Source organism: Nannospalax galili, unplaced genomic scaffold (genome assembly GCF_000622305.1).
Source record: "Nannospalax galili isolate Female #2095 unplaced genomic scaffold, S.galili_v1.0 scaffold1224, whole genome shotgun sequence".
In the NCBI taxonomy this organism is placed as follows: domain Eukaryota; kingdom Metazoa; phylum Chordata; class Mammalia; order Rodentia; family Spalacidae; genus Nannospalax; species Nannospalax galili.
In genome coordinates this window covers 115,887-125,334 of record NW_008351701.1, presented here as the reverse complement: position 1 = coordinate 125,334, position 9,448 = coordinate 115,887, and the positions used below count along the sequence as shown (strand labels likewise).

The 9,448-nt window shown below is 48.8% G+C and overlaps 1 protein-coding gene across 4 annotated transcripts in view; it reads right to left on the bottom strand.

The window, feature by feature from the left end:
* Tmbim6 (transmembrane BAX inhibitor motif containing 6) overlaps positions 1 to 9,448 on the bottom strand; it is a 28,753-nt gene that overhangs the window by 14,437 nt on the left and 4,868 nt on the right. Inside the window, exon 1 of one of the 4 annotated variants that reach the window (XM_029553888.1) lies at positions 7,903 to 8,056. The exons of the other annotated variants lie outside the window; for them this stretch is intronic. The gene's annotated coding sequence lies outside the window, so the exon portion shown is untranslated. Of the gene's footprint in view, positions 1 to 7,902; positions 8,057 to 9,448 lie in introns of those variants that run through there. 4 annotated transcript variants of the gene reach the window in all.

Sequence of the window (9,448 nt, the reverse complement as noted above, 5' to 3'; positions counted from 1 at the left end):
TCAGCAGTTAAGAACACTGACTGTTCTTGCAGAAGACCCAGGTTCAAACCCAGCACCCACATTGGCAGCTAACAACTGTCAGTAACTCCAGTTCCAGGGACTATGACAGTCTCTTGTCCTCCTTGGGCACTGCACGACATGAGTGCACCTACCTACATGCAGGCATAACACACACATAAAATATAAAAAAAATTTCTTAAAATAAGTAAATAAATATTATTCCAGTGGGGGTGGGCACAACTTGCTAAAAAATTCAATATAGTAGTTTTTGTTTTGTTTTGGTTTTTTTTGGTCTTTTTGAAGCAGGGTCTCCCTGTAAGACCCAGCTGTCCTGGAACTCACTATGTAGACCAGGCTGGCCTTGAACTCACAGAGATCCACCTGCCTCTGCCTCCCAAGTGCTGGGACTACAGGCGTGCGCCACCAAGCCCAGTTTTTTTTTTTTTTAAAGACAGGTCTGGGGCTGGAGAGATGGTTCAGCAGGTAAGAGCACTGGCTGCTCTTGAAGAGGACCCAGATATCTACAGATATCTAGAAACAGAGATCCCTCATTCTCTAAATACTCTACTCTGAAATATTAAGGGGAATTATTTACACAGAATTTAATGTGGTAATGCCTTCTGGAGTCACAGAAAATTTGCCTATGTTGCATGTGTAAAGGAGAAATAAATGCTCATGTGTTTCAGTTACAACCAAAATCCTTTGACTTGGAGCTCTTTTGTCTGTATCTTTAAGAGAGCAGAAACTCCAAATTATGTTAGAATCTGTCCCAATTTGTTATGCATTGATCTTGCTAAACTTTTAATGAAGTGTCTCACCAGACTATGGTAACAGGGCCACCTACTCTGTCAGAGCCACCCCAAATGACAAAACAAAAAGCAAGGGGTGGGGAGGGATGAACAGAAGGGAGTTCAAGGATGGAGACCTACTCAAAACAAAAACCAAAACTGCCCCATATGCTGAATAACATGTGCAATCCATTGTATAGCAATGAAACACACACCAGAACAAAAACTTCCCAGCTTACTGCATAATTTTTTTCCCTTTGGTCTTTTTGAGACAGGGTCCCCACGTAGCCCCAGCTGGCCTGGAATTCACAGAGGCAGGAGGATCTGCCTCTGGAGTGCTGGGATTAGAGGTGTGCACCACCACACCCAGTCTAGGTGGACACACTTTGAGCTAGGTATTTCTGTGGTGTTTTTGCTCGGTAGGAAGAAAGATCACCACCACTAGACATCTACATGGTTAAACTCCCTTGTTTCTAAATGCCTTTGTGTCCTGTTATACCTCATCTGCAAGACCCCAAAAAGACCACTGAAGATCCAATTCACCAAAATGCAAAAGCAAGGTTTATGTTTATTTGGGCTTAAGCTCAGACTCTCAGACTTCACCAATGCAATGGATCGGTACTGAGAACCCAGGGCAAGGGAGGAAGAAGCTTTTTATAGGTTTCAGACAAAGGGGGGGGGGTGACAGAGTCATACTTTGGTCCAAGGAGCCCACGCACACCAACATATTTTTGAATTGATTGGTTATGGGGGAATGCAGCCTTGGAGGTTTCTCATTGGTGGGTGTTGCTCTCAGGACTATGGAATGTGATGCTATCTGTGGGGCCAGAAGTCTCCGTTTCTACCTTATAAGGCTGTTACATGCCCAGGCTCCTGGTGGTAGGTGGAAGTCACGACATGCCTGGGCATGTCCAGACTTGCCTGAAACAGCTAGTTAAAAATGGAGTCAATACAGTTTGTCCTTTCAGCCAAACAATCAGGCATTTTACAGAAGCGAAAAAGAGCAATTAGCGGTCGCCTCGGGAGTTGGGGGCAGAGGGCCAATGAGGAGGGTTCCATGAGGAGGGTTCCAACTGGTCAGTTCATAGGTATCTGGGGGGTTTGTTCTAAGGGGCATATAGACTTGTTGCCTCTGAACCATGAGTTGGATGGTGCCTAGCCTGTCCTTCATGAACTGTACCAGTCTGTTAAGGATACTGGGCCCAAAGGTGAGTAGTAGTAGTAGGATTATAAGGGGGCCTAAGAGTGTGGAAACAAGGATGGTCAGCCAAGGGGACTGGTTGACCCAAGACTTGAACCATCCCTATCTGGCCTCCTGTTCTAGTCTTCTCTGTTCTAACCCCTCTCTTATCTTGGCCATATTGTCCTTTATTAATCCTGAATGGTCCCTATAAAAGCAGCATTCCTTCTTAGAGCAACGCATAGACCACTCGCTGTAAAAACAAGAGGTCTAATCCTCTATGATCTTGTAGGGCTACCTCAGCCAGTGAGCTCAAGGAGTCTTGTAGGTGAGTGATTGACTCTTCAACTTGCCGGAGATCAGTGTCCAAGCTAGCTCTAAGTTGGGAGTAATGCTGATCTTGCTGTGCTAGGGCTGTGGCCCCTGTCCCTATCCTGGCAGCAATCCCCGTTCCGATGAGGAGACTTAAGGTGACTGCAGTTATAGGCTCTCTTTTAAGTCTAGCAAGGCCAAGAGTCCTCGGGCCCATCAGACCAGTATAGAGGGTTAAGAAATCCTCGTGCGTGTGGTAGGTGATCCTCGGGAAGAGTCTGATAATGACACAAAAATCAGACTGTCTCTGCAGGACTTCCCGATTTACGCAGGCAGTTAAGCCAGTTGTGCAAGCCCACCAGGTGTTATTGTGGGGTAAGAGGAACTGTCCTCCCTCTGTGTCATTGATGGGGAGGGTGATGTTGCAGAGGCTTTGGTAGGTTGTTGGGACCAGACCAATACATGTTCCAGTGCCAGTTACCTGAGATAGGGTGAGAGAAACATTCGATAGCCATCTACATTCTGTGGAGTCTACAAAGGAGAATGTCCCCCGTAAGGCAAGTCCTTCATAATAGGGGGGTGCAATATCATAGCAGAGCCAGCAAGAGCGGGTAGCATTTGGGTTAGTTGCATTTAGGATGTAATAAGATGAATTTAGCATCTGTAGAATTTCTCAGGTTGGGGTAGTAACAGGAAGGGGTGGAATAGGGTCTGTCCTTGAACCCTTAGGGGCCTGAGTCATAGATGTAGGAGTGTAGGTATGGGGAGTGAGGTCTGTATGAGTTTCCTGGGTTCAGGACTCGATTAGGCCCCAATGTGTGAGTAGCCGGCTGGAGGAGTTGAATGGTGAAAAGGGCTCCAGGGTCTCTCCCCATGGTATATAGCCTTAGGCCCCATGTGTGCCCTACATCCCATCCTGTAGACTTTTTTCGTTTTTCAGTGAACTGAATTATGAGGGGATTGCATCGTGGTTGGGCACAGGGTCCTCCCATACCTCCCCCAGTGGTTCCTCCCCATCCCAAGGTGGTAGATCCTGGGGGCTCGTTGTAAGGTTATTAGATCCCCGATTGATGACCCTGTCCACCAGTATGTGCCAGTGGTCTCACAGCCCCAGTCAGCGCAATAATAATCCCCCGGTCCCCCACATTTGTTCTTGTCTGCTACGTCCGTGGCCTGGACAAACGTAGATGATGAGGCTTCGCGTGCGCGATCTGGGGCCGGGGTATCGGCAGCCGAAGGGGGGAAAGGGGGTTTGGTCGTGGGGTTCCCATTCTCCTTCAAAGATGTCAGAGGTCAACCCAAAGGTCGGGGTACCAAGTGTTGGGGGAGGCTGTCTTGGAGGTAGAGTTAATGACCGTCCCCGTAGCGGGTTTGGTTATTACCCAAGTTAAGTTTTGGGGCATATGGGGATTCATATTACTTGCAGGAAGGGAGCCACTGGATGGCATGCAGTTCAAGGTCAATAACAGACAGGTTAGCAGGAAGGGTCTCACTGGATGCAAAGCTTGAGCGGATTCGAGGGGTGCAGGGATGCCTTCCAGGTGTCCCCCTTGTAATCCTCTGGGGCTGCAAATGGGTCGGCAGGTTTTGCGTGGGAATAGTGTACCCAGGTCACAATACCGTCCACTTTGAGTGCGGTGGGGGTCGTCATGAGGGTCACAAAGGGGCCCTTCCATCTCAGTTCAAGATTTTTCCGTTGATGTCTACAGACGAAGACCCAGTTGCCCGGCTTAAACCTGTGGGGTTGTGGAGGAACAGCAGCTTCATATATGGCTTTAAGCTGTGGCCAGACTCTTTGGTGGGTTAGCTGCAACCATTGGAGTGAGTCCAGTAGATCCTGGTCATCCAAGGTCGAAACCAGATCAGTCTGGACGCTAGGTATCATAGGAGACAGGACTCCATACATGATTTCAAAGGGGGTTAAACCCATCCGGTAAAGGGGAGGAGAGCCACCCAGTCTGCGCCAGTCTCTAAAGCTAATTTAGTTAAGGTCTCTTTTAGGGTTCTATTCATTCTTTTGACCTGTCCTGAGCTCTGGGGTCTATAAGCACAGTGCAGTTTCCAACTGGCCCCCAGTGCAGTGGCTAGTCCCTGGCTTACCTGAGAGATGAAAGCAGGACCATTATCTGATCCAATTGTAGTCAGAAAGCCATACCTGGGCAGGATCTCTTCGATTAGCTTTTTGGCTACTATATGAGCTGTCTCATGCATGGTAGGCCTCAGTCCATCCAGAGAAGGTATCTATGAATACTAATAAATACTTATATCCAAATTTTCTTGGTTTGGTTTCAGTGAAATCTATCTCCCAGTACATACCTGGTCCTGTTCCTCTGCTCCTGGAGCCTAGGTTAGCATGAGATTGAGCCGAGTTGGTTACCTGGCAGGCATGGCAATGTCTAACGATTTTTTCGATGGCTTGGTTTCCTTCCTGAATTTTGACCTTGGCTTTTCTTAATAGGTCTTGCATTCTTCGTGTGCCCATGTGTGACGCTCGGTGTATTCTTTTAAGCAATCTTAAGCCTAATTCTTGGGGTAGGATGATCCATCCATTTGCTGTTCTCCACCAGTCTTCTAGGCATTGAGTCATAGGAAGGGTATGTATCCAGGCTAGGTCCTCAGGGCTATAGTGGGGAGTTCTGGGCAGTTCTCTTGCCCCAGGATCAATTAGTGTGGGTAGAATTTTGGAAGCCAAGGCTATTTCTTTAGCTGTTTTGTCAGCCAGATTGTTACCTATTTGAATGGGGTTGGTTCCCTTTTGGTGACCCGGACAGTGGATTATGGCTAATTTTGTCAGGTCCCAGAGGGCTTGCAGAAGGTTTAAAATTTCTTGCTTATTTTTAATAAGTCTTTCCTTCGGCGGTAAGGAGGCCCCTCTCCTGATAGATAGCTCCGTGGATGTGGGCAGTGGGAAACGCATACCTGCTGTCTGTGTAGATATTAAGTCTTTTCCCCTTGCCCATCCTTAGGGCCTGGGTAAGCACAATCAGTTCGGCTTTCTGGGCTGACGTGCCTGTTGGTAATGGTTCTGCCCAAACAATCTCTGTTGGTGGTGGTGACAGCTCCCCCAGCATACCTTTTACCATCTCTGACAAAACTGCTCCCCCATCAGTATACCAGGTTTCTTCAGCATCAGGTAGCAGAACATCCTTCAGGTTAAATCGGATGCACTACACCTGAGCCAGGATTTCAGTGCAGTCGTGGAGTGGCCTTCCGAGATCGGGATCTGGCAGCAGTGTGGCTAGGTTCAGGGCCATTGGTACCTGGAAGGTGACTCTGGGCGGATTTAAGAGCAAGGCCTGGTAATGAGTCAATCGGGTGTTGCTCAACCATCGGTCAGGGAGTTGTTTGAGCACCCCCTCAAGGGCATGAGGTGTTGCTATGAGCAGATCCTGTCCCAGTGTTAATTTGTTGGCATCCTTGACTAACAGGGCCACTGCCGCTATAATCCGCAAGCAGGGGGGCTGTCCAGCCGCTACAGGGTCCAATTTTTTTGATAGGTATGTGACAGGTCTCTTCCAGGGGCCTGTGTCAGAACCCCTTTCGTGATAACCCTATGTTCATCTACATATAGGCAGAAAAGCTTATTTATGTCTGGCACTCCTAGGGCCAGGGCCTCTAGGAGCTTTCATTTTAAGTTTTCAAAAGCCTCCTACCTCTCGTGTCCATTTAAAATGCTGTCCTTCTCTAAGTTGCCTCATATAAGGGTTTTGCTATCTTGGCAAACTCTGGAATCCAGAGGCGGCAGAACCCTGCTGTGCCCAAGAATTCCCTCACTTGTTTTCTGGAAGTCGGTGGGGGTATCTGTAGCACCATCTCTTTGCGAGCCTTAGTCAGCCATTGTTGCCCCTCCTTCAGGATGTATCCTAAATAGATTACTTCCTGTTGGCATATCTGGGCTTTTTTGGCTGAGGCCCTGTACCCCAAGTCTCCGAGTGTGTGGAGCAAGTCCTTGGTTCCTTTCAGGCAGGACCTCTGGTCCTGTGCTGCAATCAATAAGTCATCCACATACTGTAACAGGCTTATGTTGGGATGGTGGGCTCTGTATTCACTCAGATCCTCGTGTAAGGCTTCATCAAATATGGTCAGAGAATTTTTGAATCCCTGGGGCAAGCATGTCCAGATCAACTGGCTACTGATTCTGGCTTCCGGGTCATGCCATTCAAAGGCAAAGTAAGGTTGACTGTTGGGGGCCAGTGGTAAGTTGAAGAAGGCATCTTTGAGGTCCAGAACTGTATACCATTGCCGATCTGGTGGCAGGGTACTGAGCAATGTATAAGGATTGGGGACAGTGGGATGAATATCGACTCTCTTGTTTACCTCCTGTAAGTCTTGTACTGGCCTATAGTCCCCGGATTGTATTTGACAGGCAGGAGTGGAGTGTTCCAGGCGGACTGGGAGGTTCTTAGTACTCCTAGACCTATTAATCTTCTGATGTGCGGAGTGATTCCACGCTTTGCCTCTAGGGGCATAGGATATTGGTGTACTTTGACAGGATCTGCTCCTGCCTTGATTTCAACATATATGGGAGGCCTGTACCTCGCTAAGCCCATGGCCCCTGTCTCTGCCCAGGCTTTGGGGAATTTCTGGAGCCATTCTGATATATCAGGGTTTGGTTGAATTGGCTCCTGATAAGAGTCTGTATTCTTCAGCCAGGTTGTTGGTGACTAAGACCTGAACTGGCACCCCATTTTGGAGTAGGGTAGCTCCTTTAGTTGTAAACTGGATCTGTGCTCTCATTTTTGACAATAAGTCTCTGCCCAGAAGTGGGTAGGGGCATTCTGGGATGACCAGGAACGAGTGGGATACCTGTCCCATCCCTAAATCTACTGTTCTTTGGATCATCCATGAATAAGGTTTTGCTCCTGTTGCCCCTTGCACCCATGTAGTTCTGGAAGACACTGGTCCCCTTGGTTCCAGTAAAACTGAATTTTGGGCACCCGTATCCACCATGAACTCAACTGGTTTCCCCTCTATTTTTAGTTACCCTGGGCTCAGGGAGGGGGCCTGAGCCCCGTCTCCCCTAGTCACTGTCTTCATTTCCAATCAAAGCCAGTAGTACTTTAGCTGATCATTTATTCTTCCTGGGACAATCTTTGACCCAGTGTCCTTCCTCCTTACAGTATGCACACTGGTTTTTCCCTACCTTGTTCCATGGTCTCAATCCCAATGACGAGTTTCCTCCGTACTGGGGGTTGGTTGCCAGTAGTACCTCCCTGAGGTCCTTCTTGTGGCGGGCCTGTTGTTTCTCCAGGACTCTGGTTAGGCTTTCCTCCTGTCTTTTTTCCTTTCTCTGTTCTGCCATCTCCCTCCCATTATAAACCTTTTCTGCCACCGCTACTAGACCCCTAAGGTTCTTTTCCCCTAGTCTAAGGACTGTAATTTTCTCTTGATGTCAGGGGCCGCCTGGTTAACGAAGGCAAACATCACAGTTTGGGCTGATTCCTCTGCCTCTGGGTCATATGGAGTAAACCGTCGGAAGGCATCCTGTAACCTCTCTAAATATGCGGCTGGGCTCTCCTCGGGCCCGTCTGACATCATAGACCTTAGACAGATTGGCAGGCTTTTGGGCCATTTTGAGACCCGCTAACAGAGTCTGGCGGTAGACTAAGAGCCTCTCCTTACCTTTTACCATGTTATAGCCCGAATTGGGATGGCTGGAAGGAAAACTGGCGTTAATGATGCCTGGGTCTGTGGTAGGGTCCCCAGTGGGGCCCGGAACCAATTTCCAGGCTGCCTCCAAGATTCTGTTTCGCTCTTCAGTAGTGAACAGAACACTCAGGAGCTGGTGACAATCATCCCAAGTGGGCTGGTGGGTGAAAAGAACAGTTTCCAATAAGTTAATCAAGTCCCTAGGGTTCTGAGAGAAAGGCGTGTTCTGCAAATGCCAATTATAAAGATCACTAGTGGCAAAGGGCCAATAATGAAAGGGCTGATTGCCTTCCCCATCTGGGGGCCCCGCTGGCCAGAGGGGGAGGACAACAGTGTCAGGTTGAGGGGTTGCCCCTCTCTGGCTCTGTGTAGCCTGCGCAGGTCCCTGCGGAGGCTGTGGTGGTGGTTCCGCAGGGTCGGGAGGTGGGGCCTGCACTTGTGGCAAGGTCGGCGGGGGGGGAGAGGAGTAGGGTGGGGGAAAGATGTTGTTCTCCTCTGTGCCTCCCCAGAGAATGGGTTTCTCTTTCGCCTTTGGTTTGAGAGGGAGGACCTGTAGAGGTGAAGGGGGAGCAGTTGAGTTAATCGGGGGAAGGAAGGACCTAACCCAAGCAAGGGGGCCATCAGGTCATTCGATGAGGCCTTGCCAGGTCACGATGTATGGGATTTGGTCTTGATGGCCCGTTTGTGGGCGGAAGATGTGGTCCTCTACCCTGGAAATCAAGTTTAAGTCAAAGGTCCCTTCGGGGGACCATCCAGTATTAAAGGAGGGCCAGTCAATTGAACACAAGGTTGTCCATTTCCTTTTCTTTACATCTGCACTATTATTGTGGGCAATTGTTTCCACGTCCCTCCAGTGGACTAGTGTAAGATCCAACGGGGATGAGGGAGAGTTGCCCATAATGTCTGTCAGTCCCGTCGGTCTCATCAACAGAGAAACCAGTACAGAAATCATAAAACTTTTAAAAAAGAAATGACATAGACAGGCAGAGGGCCCAAAACAGATCTCCCGCAGGTTTTAGGTAGTCCGGACCTTCAGATGGGGCAAGCTTTTCTCAATAGAGACATTTAACCCCCCAAAGTTTCAGATGGATAACTGTCCTGGTAATTGTTCAGGTATGAACACTCACCTCGATGAGGAAGAGGGATGTCTCCCAATTCCTCCAGGTCACCTTAGTGCATCCACCAAGTTCCTTGTGACCAAACCGAAATCAGACGGCTGCGACCAAAGCGAAAGTAGAAAGAGGGCGAGCAGACGAACAGACAAACAGAACAGTTTCACGAAGACTTACCTGGCTGGTGAAGCACAAACCTTTTGGGGTCGGGTATTCTGGGGGTGTCCCCCCCGGGGATCCCAGACGAGCCAACGAATGTTATACCTCGTCTGCAAGACCCCAAGAAGACCACCGAAGATCCAACTCACCAAAATGCAAAAGCAAGGTTTATGTTTATTTGGGCTTAAGCTCAGACTCTCAGACTTCACCAATGCAATGGATCGGTACTGAGAGCCCAGGGCAAGGGA